This window comes from Leptodactylus fuscus, chromosome 2 (genome assembly GCF_031893055.1).
Source record: "Leptodactylus fuscus isolate aLepFus1 chromosome 2, aLepFus1.hap2, whole genome shotgun sequence".
Lineage (NCBI taxonomy): Eukaryota > Metazoa > Chordata > Amphibia > Anura > Leptodactylidae > Leptodactylus > Leptodactylus fuscus.
This window is the reverse complement of record NC_134266.1, coordinates 28,242,566-28,266,317: the sequence shown is the minus strand read 5'-3', so window position 1 is coordinate 28,266,317 and position 23,752 is coordinate 28,242,566.

Here is a 23,752-nt window from a genome sequence, read left to right as displayed (position 1 = left end):
ATGTCAGAGGCCACATGATGAAAAGTTCCGTTTCTGCCATGCCGAGCGCTTTGATGCCATAAAACAATGGACAATGCAGAGTAATGTATATTTATTCATATAGATTATAGATGCATTACAGTTGGTATAGAAATAAGAGATGAGCTTTTCATGCATAGTAAATATGCAAAGCCGCCAAAAGCTTTGCTTTCTATTTATTTCGATATGAGGTTTGTTTTTGTCACTGGAACAATAGAAGGCTTGGATTGTCTGCGACCTCTGAGCAATAATATTGATGAATGACAATATATGGGAATTTTGTAGAATTCTAGACCCGTTCCATTCTGGTTATTTTATGCTGATAAACGCCACGGTTCAAAAATTTTAGGTAGATGTGGCAATAATGCAAAATTAAGAATGTTTACAAAAATAGAAGGGTTAATAGTTTATGTTTAAGGGGATATTGTCACTCCTTGGGGAGAGACCACCATATAGGTGTGTGGAGACTTATTAAGCCTTTAGCACTCCACTTCGCAAAGGACCATGGGAAGAATATGCAAATCTGTCTTCCATGATGTAATTAGGAAGTCAGCTGCTGCCTCAGTGTTGCAAACCAATAGAGGGTGCTCACTGGAATGTGCAAGCCTGTCTTCCCTGATGTGGTTAGAAAGACAGAATTCCAGTGAAATAACCCAATAAAGGCTGCTCCCTTTCGCATCATGCTCGACCTTCCAAGAGGCCTTTGTTTTGCAATGACGCTGGGATTATTACTCGATTGAGAGACTATACCTGGTAATAATCCCAGCGTCATTGCAAAACAAAGGCCTCTTGGAAGGTCGAGCATGATGCGAAAGGGAGCAGCCTTTATTGGGTTATTTCACTGGAATTCTGTCTTCCTAACCACATCAGGGAAGACAGGCTTGCACATTCCAGTGAGCGCCCTCTATTGGTTTGCAACACTGAGGCAGCAGCTGACTTCCTAATTACATCATGGAAGACAGATTTGCATATTCTTCCCATAGTTTATGTTTGTCAATTAACAAAAAGAAATGAATGAAGAAAACAAGAATAGTTATTCTGACTGCCCTGAACCTTCCGTCAGTTCTCGGTACTTGCAGACAGTTTTTGAAGGAATTCGGCAGGGAGGTTGTTCCCGCCATCTTGGAGAACTAAGCACAGATCTTCTGTGGATGTAGGCTTGTCCAATCCATCTGTCTCTTCACGTCATTCCAGACAGACTGGAGGATGTTATCATCACTTTCAGGACTCCTTGTTCTTCTTCAGTTCTTGATGACATTTTTGTATTTTGGGGATGTTCTCCTGCTGCAGAACAAATTCGGAACCTAAAAAACTTACAAATGGATTTCTTTTACAGACAAATTTGAAAGATTCCCAAGAAACAGGCAACGCTGATGGCCAAAGACCCAGTGGTCAGTCAAGGAAACTTAATGCAGCAGATGAAACACACATCATGTTTACTTTCCTTCAAAATCAGAAGATGTCCGGTGGCGCCATCTGCACAGAGTTGGAAATTCTGGGACCCAGGAATGGCCATCTATTTGGAGAAGTCTGGCCCAAAGTTGCCCTCATGGAAGATTTGCAGCGAATAAGTCATACCTTTGACATGGAAACAAGGCAATAAACACTTCTGTTTTTAGAAATTTTCTAACTTTGCAATATTTTTCCACACCTACCTAAAATGTTGCATAGAACTGTATTTAAAGGTAAACTCCAGGGCTTTGCATTCCATGTATTCATTGTATTGATGTTTTATATTTTGCAATCATCATTTCTCTTTTTGCCTCGATTCCTAGTCAAGTTGTATTCACAGCATTACCCTGGCTGTAATAGGCACCACCAATGGATGATCCATACACTTCAATAACAAGTCCTAAAATACAAGGTCAGTGCACTACGGTGTATTCCAAGAAATCCAAATACATACTGTAGAAGGAACCCCATTTAGTCAGAGATAAATCTGCTGCATGTGCACATACAGATGTGTCCATCCTTACCAAGCTTAGGTTTGGTTAAGGATTCCCGTTTCTCTTAAAACCAGTCAAATCTAATATCATGGCAAACTGAACAATTTGAAATATTCGGGTTGAACCTTATTTGTTGCGATCTGATTCACCTGTCAGAGTTATTCATTTCTTTTGATCAATAGTAGTGGAACAACAAAATGAGTGCATTCCTGGGGTTCGTTGTTTTTTCTACATTGTGTCCTTATTCACATGAAATAATAGCGCAGAGATATTTTGTCCACCATCTATAATGGAGGCTTCAAATGCAAAAGTGCACAAAGACTTATTTATTAGGATTTTGTATGGTCATAATTAGAGATGAGCGAGTATTATTTGATCGAATATCGAATAACATTATAGTCTATGGGTTCGACACTTTGGATCCTCCAAGTTCCGGAAGTAGCAGGACGAGGAGCACGAGGAGGTTTTTGCATTGAATTCAATGGAATTTTCCCGCGTGGTATTCGACCGATACGAGTATTTGATCGAATACTACTCGCTCATCTCTAGTCATATTATTTAATCAGAGTATAGCAGCATCATTTGGAGACGTAATTAATATTTTAATCACCTGTCTATGCTGCCAATGTTTTTGAACTATAGAAATGCCTATGACATTTACATTGATTGGGCAGCAGATATTGACATGAATTACTACAGTTTATTTTTCAACACTCGAACAGAAGCAAGATGGTCATTTATCAATTTTTTTTAGCATTTTTGGGGCAACACAGTGGCTCACTGGTTAGCACTATAGCATTGTGGCACTGGAGTCCTGGGTTTGAATCCTGCCAAGGACAACATCTGCAAGGAGTTTGTATGTTCTCCCTGTGTTTGTGTGGATTTCCTCCCATTCTACAAAAACATACTGATAGGAAGGGGGGGAGGGGGGAATGTACATTGTGATCCCCATATGGGGCTCACAATCTACATTTAAATTTAAAAAAAATCTAGAATTTTTAGAATCCATATATGCAGGGGGCAAGAGGATGTGTATCTAGTTCCTAGATTTTTCTTAAACTCCAATAGAACAAAACGTATAAAGCGTTAAGTGAAAACTATCATTCTTGTTACCTCTTTCCTGAGCATTAATTCTTTACACTGAGATTAGGGTTGAGCCGATTTTGAGATTTCAAGATCGATTTTAAAATCCGATTTCCAATCATTTTCCAGCCGATCTCGATCGTGAAATTTGCTCGATCGCCGATCGGAATACGATCTTTTCCGATCCCGATCCTCAACCCTGGTCAATGCTTCTCTATGGGAAAAGTCACTCTTAGGGTTGAGCCGATCTTGAGATAACCTCCGACCTTGATCTCCCTTGAAAAGTTCGGGTCGGAATTCCGATCGCGATCGTGAAATTTACTCGATCGCCGATCGGAATCCGATCTTTTCCGATCCCGATCGCTCAACCCTAACTGAGATCTAAGCTCCAAAATATTCCCTGCGTTCAGGCAGGAGAGTCTGGATTTTTGGTATGTAGCAGAGTTTTTTGTTTGTTTGTTCTTGGATATGTAGCTTTTTAGCCAAATTTAACTGGCCATGCCAAACAGATTAACCTATCCCGAGCCACTTGTCTAGGAAATACCTTTGTTTTATGTTATGCAGATAGCGTGGCACCACCTCTTTATACAACATTAATGGGTGGACCCGTTACTCATATACTGTTACGGTGGCATAAAATCTTGTTTGGCATTGGCTACATCTGGACGCCATCTACAAACAGCCAGTGACCACACATGCTAGGGCATATTTAAACAAAAAATAGTACAAGGGAAAAATGAAGTCACATAGACAGCTCATGACGGAGTATCACAAAAATCATGACTTTTGTTAAAGAAATTGTTCACCTTGCACAACTGGATATGTTGACCCAAGAGAAAATATAAGGAAGGACACATTTGTATGTTACAGAAACTTGGGTTTGCAAGATGAATAAGGTTTTAAAATAAGGGCCTTAAGTTTTTGACAGGGGGAATACTAATAATGGCTTAAAATCCATTCTACTTATAAACTTATTTTACGAGTCCCTTAGTTTGAGCACGGCTTTCTCCTTCACAGCTTAAAGTGTCATCTCATAAGGTTTTGTGTACGTTTAAGAGAAGTTACAGTGACAGTTCAGAATGTACTTTACGTTAAGAGGATAGATATTATTTTCTGCTTTATTTTTTATCGTTTCAGACATTAATTATTTTTATGTTTCCTTTTTATATTTCTATATATTATCTTTATAACATTAAGAAAGTCATTTTATTGCCTGCACTGCTTAGTAATATTATTCTAGCGAAGAAAAAAAAAAGAAACTTTGTAAGTCATTTTATGAAGTACAATCGCACAAAGGATACATTTTATAAGGCAACTTTTTATGATTTTGGCACTCAGGTCTATTGGCAGTTTTAATCAAAATGTTCGAGGTCAGAGACAAATATTGGAATTTCAATGGTATTATTTATGTGCAAATGTATAGTTCTGCTATTATGTGATTTTATGATAGCTCATGTAGTAAGAATTGAGAAAAATTCTACAGTGAAGTTGTGCCAGCAAGCTCTTACACTTAAAGGGGTTTGTGTGAGATTAGAGAAAAAGGTATGCTTTCTTACAGAAGCAAAATGACTCTTTCCAATGGCCTGTGTCTGGAATGGGGGATCAGGTTTATTCCAGTGAGATTGGCAGACCTACAAGTCGAGTCACAACCAAATAACAAAGTGTCTGTAACATCCCTGCCTATTCAGGTCACTGCGCCACCCTCTGCTTGCATGCAGCGGTGCAGGAGGCTTGTGCAGTTTAGTTCCTTGCTTAGAGTTTTTGGTTGCACTGGGGTGAACACGGCTCTAGTTCTTTAATTGAATTTGCACCACACCCGTCTTCTCCCCTTGTTTGCCTCTGTCCATGAAGTAGTTAAATTTGGTCTTGCCCTATGATTGACAGCCTGCCTTCCTGTCAGGTCCAGGGCGGGTTCATCGTCCCCTATTTAGTCTTGGCTCACATTCACACTGGTGCCTGTTATTGCCTTGTGCTTGCTGGCTTTCTCTTGCTGTTATTTTACTTGTATTCTTTATCCTTATCTTGACTTTTCCTATTGACTATTCTTTTGGACTTCGATTTGCCACTGTTACCGAACCCTAGCTAGCTGACCTCCCTATGTTGTTGTTTGTCTTGTCTGCATTTTGTTTGTCACATATATAGGAAGGGATCGTCTCCAAGTTGCTGCCTATTATGTAGGATAGAGCCTGGCAATAGGAAGGGTCAGTTGGAGGCTTCAGCTTAGGGCTCACTGTCTCTTGTGCCCCTTCCTCCAGGGTTCTCCAGCAGCTACTGGGGAATTGTCATCTAAGCAATTCCCTTACAGTGTCACTGTTTTTGAAAAATGCTGATCCTGGTTTTCTATCTTCCTACAATCACTGCCAAACTGAAGTTCAAAATCAGCTCTAGAATGTCGTGTAACCCTTGAAATCAAGAATGTTACATTTTCATATATGTGTTTCAATGAGAAAACAGAATACATAGGGAAAACTGATTTCACCATCAAAAAGATAAAATAAGGAACAATGACACTAGTAAAATTTTGGACACAGTTCTCTGTTAGAGTACACATGGGTAGATAATATTATAAGTTGTAATCTTCTTTCAAGGAAATGTTTCTGGCATCTAATGTTTATGCTTGGAAGATGCCAGTGGATGGCTGACTTGATTTTGTTTTTCCTTGGGACACATGGAGACTTTGTTACAGCCTTGATTACCATACCATACGGAGAATCACTGTTTTGTACAGTAAAGGTGATGGCATAGAAATAGACATTGTAAACTGAAATATTATAATGCCTATTGATAGATTTTTTACATATAAAATCTTAACTCTCCTTGTGTCCATCCACGTATGGGCTGGTGTGTCCTCTCCTGTTCTCATATAAACATTCTTCTAGCTGTGGCTATTATATTCAATAAGAGGCATTCATCATACACTGGTCTGAGTTATTATTTGCCGAAATTGGTATTGTTTGACCGGCCTCCTGGCTTCTATGGCAACCCCTCAGACTCTGCAATCTTATTGAGGGAGGTCTGAGGAAGGGCAGGGGATACGATCTTTCTCCTGGAACCCCTGGATGCTGTTATCGCTATTGATCACAGCATCAAGGGTGTTAATCCAGAGGAATTGGGGTATCTTTCAACTCTGGTGGCTACACCTTGGCTATATAAGACAACCGAGTGCTGGAGGTAATGCCGCAGGTGCAGCTTCTTAACTATATTCTCAGCGCAACATAATAGTATGTCACAGATTGGCAAGGGGTTAATGGACATCCTTCCACTGATTCCAGTGCAGTTGGAATTTTTTTCTCTAGTTCCTACAATTCCCAAGCAATCAGTTCAGTTAATTTTGGTACCTAATATGCTAACTAGACTATCTAATATCAGGTGGGTGAAAGTCATGGAGGAGCAGACAAGTGGATGGGACTCAGAGTTCAGAATCACACCCCCTTACTGCTCCTGCCTGACACCACTCACTTGACATTAGTGAGCCTAGTGAGCATATCAGGCACCAAAACTAACTGCACTACTCAGAAACAGTGGGGACGAGAGAAAAAATTACAACTGTTTTGGAAATTGTGCATAGGCACCCAATAAAGCACGAAAAAGCACTCAAGTTGGTGGAAAGTCCTCTAAGTCATTTAGACCCATGTTCTGGGCAGTTGCAAAAATGCACCAGTTTTATACTCCTATAACCACAACATAACCCTTACTGTAGCCTCATAGGAATATATGACCTTATCACACGGCCACAGCCTCTGTGTTTAACTTACCATCTTGCATCTCTTTCTTTGGTCTTATACGCAACATTAAAGGGGCACACAACAGAATGTGATAAAATAGCTGTAATGAACAAATTCTTATTTTGCTAATAGAGTTTCCATGTATTGCAGAGATTGACTTCTGAGAGCCGGAGACTTATTCAAGAAGCACAATAAATTACAATCAGAAAATAACTTAGAAAATTGGCCTTGCATTAAAAGGTGAGAGCTGATATCAATGGGGTCACATCAAATGATAAACTGCTTAACGGCTGCTCAAAGAAATATTAGAGGATTGCAAGTAAATTACATATTACACATAATTTTATTTTCGTAATCCAAACACCCACTGTTGTACTGAAGATTATTGAAGTTCTTCACCCTCTGAAAAGAACATAATTTTTTTTATAACAAGCCTATAACAATGCTCAAGTCAGTTGCTCAGGACCCCTTTAGGTTTCATGTGAGCCCTTTAGGGAAGCATATATAAGGTTTTCTCATGCTCTATTTATACTGAGGGCAGGGAAGGGTGTCAGAAATAGAAAAAAATCCATTACTCATTTGCCGTAGCCCCCACTGCAGCAGTCTCTGGTTTTCCTGGCTTTGTCTGAGTTCTGTTCGCCATCTTGATGACACCACTTGGCCCCCACATCATTACTGAGCCTTACAAAGAAAGTTGTCAAGGGCCGAAGGCCAGAACACCTGCACATATGCCAATTGTACTGTGCTGCTCTCTACCTGTGTATTGTCTCTCTAGTCTCTCTCCCAGTGCTTAAATTGGGATGGAACGCACTGGAACTCAGTTCTGGAACAAATTACAAAATGTCTTTTTGCGTTACAACATAAATGTGTCTGAAGTGGAATGAGCGGAACATAAAAAACACAAGTACTTACCTCTCCTAGTTCTGGAAGCTTTCATGCCTAATTGGTGATATTTTAGGCATCACATGGGCCAGGACTTGTGTCCAGATGCGCCACAACTCAAGCACCTGCTCACGTGACATCCCGTACAATGATGTACAGGATGTCACGTGAGCAGGTGCTTGTATTGTGGTGCATCAGGACACAAGGTAAGTAACAGTGTTTTTTATGTTTGTATACTCAGTAGGGTCGATTATTATAATTGTTCATGGGAGTTCGCAATAGGGCATAATACTGTGTGCAGGGGACCACTATGTGGCATAATATTTTGTGCAGGGGCCACTATGGGGCATAATACTTTGTGCAGGGGACCACTATGGGACATAATACTGTGTGCAGGGGCTACTAAGGTGCATAATACTGTGTTCAGGGCCCACTATGGGGCATAATACTGTGTGCAGGGGCCACTAAGGTGCATAATACTGTGTGCAGGGCCCACTATGGGGCATAATACTGTGTGCAGGGGCCACTAAGGTGCATAATACTGTGTGCAGGGCCCACTATGGGGCATACTACTTTGAACAGGGCCACTATAGGGTATAATACTGTGTGCAGAGGCCACTATGGGGAATAATAGTATGTGCAGGAATGCATGGGGGGGTTGGCCCATTAGGGTCTTTGGAGGGGGGGGATTACATTTTACCCAATTTAAGCACTGCTCTCTACCCTCCAATTTGCAATGGCTTCATAATCATGTACTGATTTTCCATAGAGTCACAGATGTATCAGAGTTGATGCTCAAAGAATTTGCACTGCTGGCACAAAATCTTGCATTCACAACTTCAAAATCAATACAGCCATTGCCTCCAACCCCGCACCCAGTGTCTACTTATGTTCAGCTTACAGTAGTCATGATAAAATAAACAACTTGGTATCAATTATTGCTTGCAATGTCTTATATGATGAACAGCAGGCTTGTCTAATGAGTTAAAGAGCCAATGTAAGACCAAAGGTGCTAAGAAAAGATACACATCCTCTAAGATTCGATGCATTGCTTTTATTTAATCCGTTTCGGTGTGGTTACCCAATATAATTTAAACAAGGAACAAATGTGTATTGAAATGTGTAAAAGTGTAGTTCACATTGACCCAAAATACGTTAGTATACGGTATTTAACACGATTAATGCGTGTTGTGCTCCGTAAGCAAATGCTAGTAAAAAAAGTTTTGAGCGTAACTTACTTGCATAAGTGCACTACAGCTGTAAAGCGCAGCCTTCATTGTTCTTCTAACACCCAAGGGATAAATAAACTATTAAATCCAGCAGGACCGCGGCAGATATAAAACCGATTAATGTGTTGTAGACTGACTATAATATTGAAACCTCTAAAGAATTTGACCATTGCTTCTGCATAAAGAGTAATTAAGTCAATTAGAACCAGCAAATTAGTACAAATAGCAGATTAATAAAATATGTTTCTTTAATTACAAATGCAAAAAATCAAAATCTTAAATATTGGTCTCATGCTAATCTTTGCAATAAAATTGCTTAGACTCCCAAGGGCCAAAATGAGTTTATGTAATGGAAGGAGAAGGAAGAGCTGTACCTCCTGATAAGTAACCACCTTTAATTGCTTTTGGTAACAGAATTAAGAATTTATAAACCTTCTCAGAGAAAAGAATGTAAGACGTCCATAAATTCACACACACACTGTGTATAATGTATAATAAATGGCTTTTATTTGGTCCAGGAAAAAAAAAAAAAAAAACTTTATGAAAGTCAATTCTAAGATTCTAGAAAAAAAGTTGAGGATGAAATTCGCAAAAGTTCATGGATGGGGCAAAATAGAATGATGACCCTTTCTGAACTGTTGTTGTATGTAGACTTTCCTTCAATTAGGGCAAACAGTTTACCACCTTACCCTTGCCATGGTATAGCAGCCAACCTAGTATATAGCACCCGAGTCCCATGCCTTATCTGCACCCTAGCTGAAACCATGCCACATTATAAATATTGGAGAAGGGTAGGGAACCAAGGGTCCACTGGGGAAGAACCGCGATCACTGGTGTGTGCAGGAAAGAGGTGAACCGGAATCCAGATAAATACGATTTATTGAATTATTTAGAATACAGCATACAAATATAGTATGCTGTATTCTAAATCATTGAATAAATCGTATTTATCTGGATTCCGGTTCACCTCTTTCCTGCACACACCAGTGAGCGTGGTTCTTCCCCAGTGGACCCTTGGTTCCCTACCCTTCTCCAGTATCTTCCTGGTTTACTGGTAATGGACTGAACTGCTGCCACTCTCACCTCTTTGCGGTCCTCAAGTGTTGTGGCTCTCCACAACCTTATAAGGTGAGAGGACATCTGGTCTTTGATAATACTTACCCAGTTTCTAAACCATCTTTTTACTCTTAATACTACACTTAGTGTGCTCGGTGTCCTTGTTTTGTTTTCTATTACATTATAAATATTGACAATGAAAATGTATCTCGTATCTCATAATGTGATGCCTCCATGATGTGCGGGAAGCATATCACCTACGACAAAGATGCACCATAACAAATGCGCCAATATGGGACTGGTCTCACTTTTCTGCCATAATAAAGATGTCGCCCCTTGACACTGAAGATGGGCACTTAGGCTTACCTCGAGGTTGGCATTCCAATCAATGTTGAAGAAGATGCCGGAGACTGAAAATTAATGAACTGTCTTTGGGATAGGCCATTAAAGGGGTTATCATGGTGCGGTTTATTGACTCGCACCCCCTGGATTGTATTTGGATTGAACTTCAGAGCTTTACTCAATATGTTGCACTTGCTGCACTTGCTACATAAATATAAACATTCTGAAGCGTGTTATCTTACACAATATCATTCCCATAGATAGGACTACACTAAAGAGTCTATATCAGGGATAGGCAACCTTCGGCACTCCAGCTGTTGTAAAACTACAACTCCCAGCATGCATACTTGCTCTGCTGTTCTTGGAACTCCAATGGAAGTGAATGGAGCATGATGGGAGTTGTAGTTTCACAGCAGCTGGAGTGCTAAAGGTCGCTGAGCCCTGGTCTATACCATATAGAACAACCCCAGGCGAATATTCACCTTCCACTAAACTTCACTACTGACACTATATTTACTTTAGATACTTGTTTTGGGGTGTTCTTCTAATGGAGTATTTTCTTTATATTTTAGGTACGGTTTTGATTTAAAAAAAAAAAAAAAAAGTTTAGATACTGTAAAATATGTTGAGTACTTAGGATGGAACTTACAGTGTAAGAAATCTGCAAATACGACCCCAAGACTGCTGAGGCCAATGTTTCACAAGGTCACATGCCTGTATGGCCTGATTTTGGTGGGGCCAACTGGCTAGAGTGTATCGAGGTGTCCTATAGATCGAAGACTTCACAAAACGTTATCAATACTGTCTATGTTATATAAAAACAAGCCCAGGTAGATATTGAACTTCTAATAATCTTCAGTACTGATACCACTATTATGTTTACTTTAGAAATTTGGGTTTTCTTATATGTCTTTCTTACTTCCTTGCAATGACGTTGTGTTACACTATGTTTGCACGTTACCACTGGAAATTAAGACCATGGGAAAGGTCCAGAGAAGCAGCACTAGAACAGGATTGAACAGGGGGTTTTCATCATCACATGCCTCAACCTTAAAGAGGTTGCCCGGGACAAATATATATATATTTTTTTAAAAAATAGCATGGTCCAGGGCTGTCTTCTCAAAGTGGAAGTGCTCGTTAACGGTGACGTCATGAATAGGGTTGAGCGATCATGTTCGAAAAAGATCAGATTCCGATCGGCGATCGAGAAACTTTCACAATCGCGATCGGAATTCCAAACACGATCTTTTTAGGTGGGATCGAGATCAGTGATTATTTCCCACAATGCTTTGCTACTGGCTCTACATTGTGGGAAAAGCTAACAATGTTAGCCTTCACACTGAGTATACGCTCCACTCATTCTGAGAAGAGTGTATACTCAGTGTGAAGGCTCCGCTGCAGTTCCATAGGAATGAATGGAAGCAGCCGGCACACAGCCTTAACCCCCTGTGCGCCAGCTGCCATTCATTCTAATGGGAGACTAGCTAACATCTTTAGTAGCTACTTACCTGTAGAGATGGCTGGTCCGGTGCCCGTTGTTCTCGGTCTTCTTCGCCTCGCCTTCGCCTCGGATACAGGGCGGGGAGACATGTCGTCTCCCCTCGCAGTACCCGCCCACACTCTCCTAACCTGGGAGGCAGGGGACAGCGAGGCAAAGAAGAACAAGAACACCGGGCACCGGACCAGCCATCTCTGCAGGTAAGTGGACACCAGGGGTGACTAAGTAGCCAGAGGATTAAAAAAAAAATCTTCTGGTTACTTAGTGATTAAAAAAAATCACTAAACAGCATGGATTCTAACAATTAAAGTGTTTAATTGTTAGATTCCATGCTGTATAGTGAATAGGATTGTTTTTAAAATCCGATCTCCGATTAGTAAAAAAAATCCCATTGACTTGCATTGGGATCGGAATTGGGATCGAGATCGGGTTTGAATGAAAAATGATCGGAAATCGGATTTCAAAATCGATCCTGAAAAGTCAAGATCGCGCCACCCTAGTCATGCATCCTACTGAAGCCACTGATTGCCCTCAGCAGTCTCATTACCACTAAGGCCAATCAGCAGCCCCAGTGGCCTCAGGAAGAGACCCCGGGATATTACAGGTAGTGACAAGGGGACTTCCACCGGAATACAACCATGAGCCAGCAGAAACGGATCTCATAAGGAGGCATCGGAGTACTGGGGAAAGATGAGTATGATTTCAAAAAAATAATAATTCACCTCTGCCTTCCTTTTTAAAATATAAAATTTTTGACTTGACAGCCCCTTTAAGTAATTTTATGGTGAAGCCCTTTTAACATCGACTCCGTCTCCAGTTCACCGATAAACAAGGGAACCAACAAATAGGGGTTTACCATTCCAGTCTACCCAAGCTAATGGACTAGTTCCCTTAATATTCTCCATTTTTTTTGCATTTTCCCATTCATTGACATAGGGGGATTAACTACACCATGCCGCAAAACCCACGTTATCGTTATATTAGCAAATCCTATACATTACGGAAATTTGTGAACAATAACCACATTAGTTAAGAAGACTGGGACATTTATGGTAAACCCGCTACTTGTATAACATTAGTTTGGATTCCCGGCAAAACTCCGACTTTACTAATGGTGTAACTTTTATACGATTTTCTGTGTCTTTCTGTGGACTCTGCCTTTTCAGTTTTATGCTAATCCAGAAAGAGAAACAATGTGTCAGTGGGATAATTCAGAGAGAATGGTAAAATACAGTCCAAACTGCTTCTCTGTATGAGAGATTTTTAATTGTATCCTTCTCTCGCTGGCCTAGATTTTCCTGGTGTCACTTTTAAAACAGATACATTCATCAAAGAAAATACTTTGTGGATTATATCAAGAAAGCTTTCAATACAACTTGCGAGATTTCTTTGAGGTAAAATGACTGAATATTGAATTATTGTTGTGAAATTCACCAATAGCCAATTTCTGTCTTAAGTGGTTGATAGGCAGTCAAGTGAATACAGCGAACATCCGTGTCTATTCATCAAATCCGTGACAGCATGAGAAGTTGTGAAAGAGAATTTGCATAAGATTTTTACTCCTATTTCTGGTAAATGGTAAAAGCTTTAAAGATAAAATTACTTAGAAATGAATAAGAGTAATCAAGAATATTAACTAGCGTGTATATTTGTGTATATGTGTGTGTGTGTGTGACACCAAAATGAATGACGGTAATCAAGAACATGTAGAACAAAGGATAGATAGATAGATAGATAGATAGATAGATAGATAGATAGATAGATAGATAGATAGGGGCAAAGTGTATGGGAAGGTTGTAGAAGGCAGAAGAATATATGTTGCTTTTGCAGAACAGTCTGCCAGTGGTGATGATGGATTCATTGAACAAGTTCAAAGAAGGACTGGACGCCTTTCTCGAAAAGAACAATATTACGGATTATGGACTCTAGATTTTAAGGACACATTGAACCAGGTTTTTATACTAACTGCCAGATTAGAAAGAACTGTGGGCGGGGCGGGGTGTGTCTGTGGGCGGGGCTGTGTGTGTGAGCGGGGTCGGGCGGAGCGTGAGAGCAGGAGACAGCGGCGTTCTGTGGCCGCCAAGGGATCCCCGGTGTCTGTTTTTTCACAGCGCAGGCTGAGAGTTATCTCTGGACACTGGCAGGCTGGGGCTGCGGTAGCCCTGCCTGCCAGTGTCCGGAGATGACTCTCAGCCTGCACTGTGAACAAGCAGCACCCCGGCCCCCTCCATCCCTAAGAGCGGGGAGCGCGTCATCCCCCGGAGCTGCTGCTGCCCGGCCTGCAAGTGTCCGGAGTGCTTTTTCACAGCGCAGGCTGAGAGTCGACTCTCAGCCTGCACTGTGAACAAGCAGACCCCGGGGATCCCTGGCTGCATCCCGCGATCGACCCGTATGTCCTTTGCGATCGACTAGTAGATCGCGATCGACGTATTGGGCACCCCTGCTCTAGATCAACACTGTAGGGGATTGTAGGGTTATAGGTTGGACTTGATGGACTGATGTCTTCATCCAACCTCATCTACTATGTAACTATGTAACTACATATCTCATTCATCATCCTCAGGGTTTCAAATTCAACCTGTACTTCACTTGCTTCAATAGATTAGAAAGCAAAGTCTTGGAAATTCCAGTTTGCACATTAATAGACAGATCATGCATTGATTTCAGTGTCATTCACAACAATGAAGGATGCACTAGAGAACAAGAGACTATTCACAAAAACTTGACTGTAGTGTACTTGAAAGCTTGGATTGAGTTAATAAGCAAGTGTCCTTTTTTTGCTCCTGTGTCTATAACCTATGTCTTGTTTTCACTCTTAACTGCAACATCAGACACAGCCCATATGACAAAAGTGCCACTGTTTATAGAAAAAAATCTTTGTCGATTTCATCACAAAAACTGGGCTCAACTGCAACGTGCTTCTGCCAATGGCAGGCAATTGCAGCCATTTTCTGTGTCAACGCAGGACAAGGATGTGGAGATCAGCTGGTGGGATTTAAACATGGGAGACCTTCAAGAGAATTGTCTCGTCCTGTGTATTCGGCCAAAGCGATCACCTTGTTTGGTTTGTTCTGAACTTGTTCATGTCATCATTGAGGCCCAATCACAGGTAACGGAAGGTGAGTAGAATTTGCCCTTTTTTGTCACCTCCCCTTAGGCCTATAGTTGATAATTTACCGCATTGAATGTCGCAGCAGCTATTTAGTCCAAGGCGAATCCCAAATTGTTTGCTTTCATTTAAAACTCATATTCAGGACGAATCTAGTGTGTTGCAAACCGATTCACCCGTCTATAGTAAGATTCAGTTCGAGGGATACCAGTAATGCTTATTTTATTATTTTATTTTTAACCCATTCTTACTCAGTCTAACAACTTCTTTAAAGGATGAAGAAAAACAAATTTTAATGCACTTGTTATCGAAAACCTCCTCCAGGCCTGGAATAAATGGGGCAAGTTCACAATGGGCTTATGCAGTGGTATAGTAACAGTGTGGTGAATGGGATTTAAACAAGTCGTATCTAGAGATGAGCGAACACTAAAATGTTCGAGGTTCGAAATTCGATTCGAACAGCCGCTCAATGTTCGTGTGTTCGACGGGTTTCGAACCCCATTATAGTCTATGGGGAACAGATACTCGTTAAGGGGGAAACCCAAATCCGTGTCTGGAGGGTCACCAAGTCCACTATGACACCCCAGGAAATGATGCCAACACCTCTGGAATGACACTGGGACAGCAGGGGAAGCATGTCTGGGGGCATCTAACACACCAAAGACCCTCTATTACCCCAACATCACTGCCTAACAACTACACACTTTCCACATTCAAAAAAACCTCTATCAAAGTGGGAAAATACCTGGAAACCTTCTTTACTCCCCAAATGGATGGACACAAACCCCAATTTAAGCTCAACAAACAGTAACAACCACCCCTTTAAATCACGTTCCCCATGACAACCACAAATGGAATAGGCAATGGGAATTCCAAAAGCCCTCACCCTTAACTGTCATTTTGAGTGTGTGTGTGTGTGTTTGTGTGTGTGATATGTGGTAAGACCTTCCAAAATTCACTTTTCTAGCCCTTAACATGAGCCCTTCCAAACAAAGTTACAGGACCTTAAGCTGAGCTACCAGCAGAGATTGAGGCCCTTGGCATGAGTAGAGCCTTGCACCAGCAGTGTTTTTGGCACTTAGGGTGAGTTGAGCCTTGTACCAGCGTGTGTCCCTTAACATCAGGCGGGCCCTAAGTTCTGCGCTTTGCACAAAAGTTCCACATTAACTAGGCTGAATGGTACAAAGATTAGTAGGCCCGAGAACCAGGAACAGGTCTTGCAATGGCTTTCGGATAACGCTTAAAGCACATTGTCCACCAGCCAGTCAGCCTCTACCTCCTCTTACCCAACAGTCTTGTCCTCCTTCCACCCAAAATTCCCAATCTTCCCAGAACAATAACCCCAACTGTCCCTGCTCCCCAGAGCTGTTCTCCCTTCCTTTGACTGTACCGCAACCTGCCCCTCCATTTCGCGATTCCACGGACCTAACAGACGAGTATCTGTGTCCAGATGCTCAAACACTAGAGTCTCCTCCATTCCATCTCCGGTCGATTTGGTGGCGGATGACCAGCAACCCACCCTCATCGACGACGATGAGACGCAGTTGCTGTCAGGGCAGCCAGTTGTGCAGGAGGAGGAGGCGAGACAGGAGTTGGAAGAGGAGGTGGTGGACGACGAGGACACCGACCCCACCTGGACAAGGCGGATGTCAAGCTGGGAAAGTAGTGTGGATGCAGCACCAAAAAGGGTAGCTAGAGGCAGAGACATGTCCAGAGGCAGAGGTCAGCTGCTTTGCCGAAGCCAGGCCAGACCCAGAATGTCCGAAGATGTTCCCTTTTGTACCCAGCCCAGAAAAACTCACCCATCGAGGGCACGTTTCTTGAAGGTGTAGAGTTTTTTCAAGGAATGCGCCGAGGACAGATATAGTGTCGTCTACACAATTTGCCTCTCGAAATCGAGTAGGGGCCCTGAGAAGAGCAACCTGTCCACCACTTCAATGCACCGTCATTTGGAATCCAAGCAATGGAATCAGTGGCAGGCAGCAACGGCAGGACAAACATCGCCCGCCGTTCATGCCACTGCCTCCGCTCACAGTGCTGGCGATGCACTCCAGAGGACGAGCCAGGACATCACTTCATCTGCCTCCGCCACTTTGTTGACTTCTCCCTCATCCTCCCCTGTTTCTGTCTTATCTCCTTCTCCTGCACCATCAAAGGCACCATCAGGCGCTTCTTTACAACAACCCACCATCTCTCAGACATTGGAGCGCCGGCAGAAATACACCGCTAACCACCCACCCACGCAAGCCTAGAACACCAACATCGCTAAACTGCTGGCCCAGGAGAGGTTGGCGTTCCGGCTTGTTGAAACTCCCGCCTTCCCGGACCTGATGGCAACTGTGGCACCTCACTATGCCGTCCCTAGCCGTCTCAACTTCTCCCGGTGTGGCGTCCCCGCCTTGCACCAGCACGTGTCACTCAACATCAGGTGGGCCCTTAGTTCCGCGCTTTGCTACAAGGTCCACTTGACCACCGACACTTGGACAAGCGCCTGTGGTCAGGGATGCTGCAGTGCTTATCTTTAATGACAAGCAGGGTGAATGTGGTGGAGTCTGTTCCCCGGGTGCAAACTGGGGTGGCCTATCTCCTCTCCCAGGCCAAAATTCATGGCAGGAGTAGACTGAAACCCTACGACGCTGCAACCTCCACCACAGCTACTAGCGGCAAACGCTAAAACACTGGTGTGGGGAGACGTCAGCAGGCGGTGCTGAAGCTCATCAGCTTGGGGGACAGACAGCACAGTGCCTCCGAGGTCAGGGATGCCATCCTGGCTGAGATGGCATTTTTTTTTCCCTGCTACACCTGGGGCCTGGCATTTTTACGCCTGTGATAATGGCTGGAACCTGGTAGCGGCTCTGGAGCTTGCCAGCCTCCAACACGTTCCATGTTTGGCCCACGTCTAACCTAGTGGTGCAAAGTTTTTTAAAAACATACCCAAATGTACCGAAGCTACTGTTGAAAATGCGGCGCTTGTGCGCCCACTTTTGCAAGTGTACAGGAGTCGCTGCTAGCCTAAAAACACTCTAGCAAGGTCTACATCTGTCCAAACACAGGCTGTTGTCCGTCATTCACACACGCTGAAACCCTACAATACCATATCTTGAGCAGGGTGTGTGAGCAGCAGACCTTTGATGGAGTTCCATCTACAAAACCCAAGGGTTCCTCAAAGTCAGCTCCCAAAGTTTCTGCACCATGAGTTTCCAGGGGTGGCAGAGTTATGGCTAGGGGCAGAGGCATGGATAAGGATGATGTGTAGGGGCAAAAGCAGTGTGGATGTGGAGGCAAGCTAAGCAGGAAAAACTGGGGGTACAAGCTAAGGCATGGACTGGGGTGATGTCTAGGGGCAAAAGCAGTGTGGATGTGGAGGCAAGCTAAGCAGGAAAAACTGGGGGTACAAGCTAAGGCATGGACTGGGGTGATGTCTAGGGGCAAAAGCAGTGTGGATGTGGAGGCAAGAAAAGCAGGGAAAATGGTGGCTAGAGGCAAAGGGATGTCCATAGGCAGCAAGGGCAAAGATGCAAAACTCTCCCCTGTTTCAAGAATTTTCCTGACTTGTCTCCCCACAAAACATTCCTGGGAGGAGGGCTGAAACACCACCCTCCTCCTCCTCCGCTGTTAGATTGACCCCAGCTACGAGCTGAAAACGCTTCAACACTGGTGTGGGGAGACGTCAGCAGGCTGGGCTGAAGCTCATCAGCTTGGGAGACGGACAGCACACTGCCTCTGAGGTCAGGGATGCCATCCTGGATGAGATGGCAATTTGTTTATCCCCGCTGCCCCTGGGGCCAGGCTTTTTTGTCTTGTTGGAGGGCTCTGGAGCTTGCCAGCCTCCAACACGTTCCATGCCTGGCCCACGTGTTCAATGTAGTGGTGCAATGATTTTAAAAAACATACCCCAAATTAGCTGAGCTAAGGGTGAAAGTGCGGCACTTGGACACCCACTTTCCCAAGTCTACAGTACCTGGAGCTAGCCGCAATACACTCCAGCAAGGCCTACATCTGCCTGAAGCACCTACTGTTGTGCGAGGTCACCACACGCTCTAACCCTAGATACCGTATGTTCAGCAGGGTGTGTGAGCAGCAGAGACCTTTGATGGAGTACCAGCTACAAAACCCAAGGGTTCCTCAGAGTCAGCTCCCTCACTTTCTGCACCATGAGTTTCCATGGGTGGCAGACTTATGGCTAGAGGCACAGGCATGGATAGGGGTGATGTGTAGGGGCAAAAGCAGTGTGGATGTGGAGGCAAGCTAAGCAGCAAAAACTGGGGGTACAAGCAGCCGGTGGCATCATCACTGACAAGCACAGCTGTCTGTCAGCTGACAGGCTGACTTTCACCAAAATGAACAGACAATGGATAGACTCATCATATACATGTCAGTTACATGACAAATTTAGTGCAATTTGCAAGTCCAAGATGGTTTGGAGATCTGCGGAGAGGAATCTCACCACCTCTTGCGGGTGCCATCATTTGGAAGGCAAGCCCTGGGCTCAGTGGGTGAGAGCAAGCGCAGGATAATCGTCGTTTGGCCTGGCGGCCACTGCCTCTCCCACTGTTGACAGGGCTGGCGCTGCAGTCCAGACCAGCAGCCAGGACACCTCCACATCTGCCTCTGACACTTTGGGGAGTTCACCCTTATCCTCACCTTTTCCTGCCATTTCTCCTTTTGCCCGCGCCATCATGCGCCTCTTCCCAGCAACTCCTCATCTCCCAAGCCTTTCATTTCATGCTAAAGTACAGCGCAACCCACCCACATGCCCAAGGCTTCAACGGCCTCATCTCAAGAAATCTGGCCCAGGAGATGTTGGAATCCCGGCTGGGGGACACTCTGCCCTTTTTGGGCAGAGTGTCTACTGCGCCACCGCACTGTGCCGTCCACACCAGCACTTTCCCCCAAACATGAGGCGGTCCCTAAATTCAACGCTTAGCCCTAAAGTTCCATGTGACCAGTTACGAATGGACAAGTGCATGCGGACAGGGACGCTACCTTTCAATTTGGGCACAGTGGTTGAATGTAGTTGAGGCGTGGACCGGGTCGCAAAATGTGGTGGCCTGACTTGTCTCCCCACACAACATTCCTGGGAGGAGGGCTGAAACACCACCCTCCTCCGCTGTTAAATTGACCCCAGCTACGAGCTGGAAACGCTGCAACACTGGTGTGGGGAGACGTCAGCGGGCCGTGCTGAAGCTCATCAGCTTGGGGGCCAGACAGCACACTGCCTACAAAGTGAGTCATGCCATCCTCGATGAGACGGCAATGTGGTTTTTGCCACTGCACCTGGGCCCAGGCATGTTGTCATGTGTGATAATGGCCGTAACCTGGGATTGGCTCTGTAGCTTGGCAGCCTGCAACATATTCCATGCCTGGGCCACGTTTTTAACTCATTGCTGCTAATCTTTTTAAAAAGGTACCCCAATGTTCCTGAGCTACTGGTGAAAGTGTGGCGCTTGTGCGGATAGTTTTTAAAGTCTATAGTTGCCGCTGCTAGCCTCTATGCACTCCTACAACGCCTGTACCTGCTGGAACAACGGCTGTTGTGCGACGTCTCCACACTGCTGGCACTAAACATATCATGTGTTGAGCAGAGTGTGTGAGCAGCACAGACCTTTGATGTAGTTCCAACTCCAAAACCCTCGGGTTCGTCAAAGTCAACTCCCTCAGTTGCTCAACCATGAGTGGCCATGGGTGGCAGACTTATGTGAAATCCCATCCCATCCATTGCACTGGACACGAAACATTAGCATGCACTCAGCACAACTTCAGATATGGCAGCTGCGTTAAGCAGGGTGCAGGGTACAACACAGACCAGGCCCGAGCACCAGGAACAGGTGTTAGAAATACTGCAGCATCCGCCATTTCCTTCCAATTTTGGGGTTTTGGACCCGCCACCGACTTGTCTGGACCTAAGTGGGGATCATGAGACACAGTTGCTATCAGGGCAAGCTGTGGTCATGTGCGGTTTGCAGTAAGGGGCCAGTGCGCAATTGGAAGAGGAGTTGGTGGATGACGAGGCCACCGACCCCACATGGACAGGGGTGATGTCTAGGGGCTAAAGCAGTGTAGATGTAGAGGGAAGCTAAATCAACAAAAAACCTGGGTAGAAGCAAAGGCATAAACTGGGGTGATGTTTAGGGGCTAAAGCAGTGTAGATGTGGAGGGAAGCTAATTCAACAAAAAAAACAGAGTAGAAGCAAAGGCAAAAACTGGGGTGATGTTTAGGGGCTAAAGCAGTGTAGATGTGGAGGGAAGCTAATTCAACAAAAAAAAACAGGGTAGAAACAAAGGCATAAACTGGGGTGATGTTTAGGGGTGAAAGCAGTGTAGATGTGGAGGGAAGCTGAGCAGCAAAAACAGTGGGTAGAAGCAAAGGCATGCAAAACTCTACCCTGTTGGAAGACTTATTCCTAGGTCTGGAACACGTTAATGGCCCCCCTGGACAAATTACTGCCACTCAGGGGCCTAGTGTCACCAGGAGGGACAAGTATAGGCGCATGTTGTGGGAATACCTGGCCGACACCAGCTCTGTCCTCTCCGATCCCTCTGTGCTCTACAGCCTACACTTATTTTCTCATCTTTTTTTCTGCACTGCACATCTCTTGCCTGCTTCCTTTGGGATCTTACAAGTGGTGGTCCACTTCCAAAGATGGTAATTTCACTAGACAGTGTAACGGGAGTAGCTGAGGGATCGCTGTCTTAACCACTTTTTGGCACAAAATTAACTTCCAAAGCCAAATATGGTGCAAGTATATGATGCAAGGACACCTACACACCTATCTCTGACACATTGGGGAGTTCACCCTCATGCGCCCTTTTGGCCTGCACCATCATGCGCCTCTTCCCAGCCACTCCACATTTCCCAAGCTTTTCATTGCAGGCAGAAGTACAACACAACCCACCCCCATGCCCAAGCCTTTAACAGCCTCATCGATAAACTGCTGGCCCTGGAGATGTTGGTGTTTGTTTATGCTTCTGGAGACCCAGGCCTTCCGTCAGCAGATGGCAGCTGGGTCACCTCCCTATGCTGGGCCTAGCCGTTACTACTTCTCTTGGTGTGCTGTCCCTGCCTTGCGCCTGCATGTGTCCCATAACATCAGTCGGGCCCAGAGCTCTGCGCTTTGCTGCAAGGTCCACTTGACCACCGACACATGGACAAGCGCCTGTGGTCAGGGATGCTGCAGTGCTTATCTTTAATGACAGGCAGGGTAAATGTGGTGGAGTCTGGTCCCCGGGTGCAAACTGGGGTGGCCTATCTCCTCTCCCAGGCCAAAATTCATGGCAGGAGTAGACTGAAACCCTACGATGCTGCAACCTCCACCCCAGCTACTAGCGGAAAACACTGTAACACTGGCGTGGGGAGATGTCAGCAGGCCGTGCTGAAACTGATCAGCTTGGTGGACAGACAGCACAGTGCCTCCGAGGTCAGGGATGCCATCCTGGCTGAGATGGCTTTTTTTTTTCCCTGCTACACCTGGGGCCTGGCATTTTTGCGCCTGTGATAATGGCTGGAACCTGGTAGCAGATCTGGAGCTTGCCAGACTCAAATACGGTCCACGCATGGCCCACGTTTTCCAACTTGTTGGTGCCATGTTTCTTTGAAACCTACACCATTGTGTCTGATATACAGGTCAAAGTGGGGCCATTTTCGTAAGTGAGAACTAGCCTCTGCTAGGCAGAAAACATTCAGAGCACACTCCTCTCATCTTCGCACCGTTGGCTGGCGGAGGAAGACGAGGGGGTTGGAGTGGCATCTGATGTCCCTGTCCCACACGAGGCTAGAGGGTGCACTTCAGTGCATCCCATTGCTTCACCACAAATGGTATGAAGGGGAGTGGAAAATGGAGGAAATGGAGAGTGACCCTTACAGTTGGGGCCAGCAAAGGCATGCCAAGTAACACACTGGCACACATGGCTGACTTCATCTTGGGTTGCTTTTCAACACATATTTCACATCATGAAGAACAAATAATACTGGATTTTTACAAGCCTCGAACCCCGGTCTAGGTCTAATGTCTGTTCCTTTCTTATATTAGGGGAGAGGGAAAAAAAATTACTTCAGTGATACGTTTAGCGTACATAGACTGACTATTAATGTGTATCCCACTTAGTGTTGTTAGGGTTACACACCGTCTCAACCTGGCAAAAGCTTCTATAGCTGTTAATAAAGTCAACATAACTTTACGGTATCCAAAAAGACAGCTGGTACCGACAGAGAGCAAGACAAATGTCAACCAAAGCTGTGAGCTCTGAACACCCACAGTGACTTTGGCGTCATCATCATTATAAGGGAGTGGGTGGTAATAAATAACTTGGCAGTGCCTAAAACCCAAAAAGCTCATACAACTATATTTACATTAAGATACACAAATGACACTTTTCAGTAGCATGTCATGAGACAAGCTGATAAGCTCTTCCTTTGTGCAGTGCTATTTGAAAGTTAAACGCTGCCTTTATTTTAATTCTGGAGAAGGTGCAGACATTTGATTTAGAACATGTTGTCTTCATTGTCCAAATCCTCTATATAAGTAACGTGTTTTTCGGGCCGAGCTGTCTGGGAACGAGCTGGTGCCACACTGACAACCTGGGTGAATATGGCAAGAGCCTGAGATGTAGGGTGAATGAATCCCCAAATTATTTGTGGAATTCCCAGTGAGACAATGGCACTATATACCAGTAGCAAAAATTGTGGGTGCACGTAACCCCCATATATTCTTTGAATTCCCAGTGAGACAATGGCACTATATACCAGTAGCAAAAATTGTGGGTGCACGTAACCCCCATATATTCTCTGAATTCCCAGTGAGACAATGGCACTATATACCAGTAGCAAAAATTGTGGGTGCACGTAACCCCAATATATTCTTTGA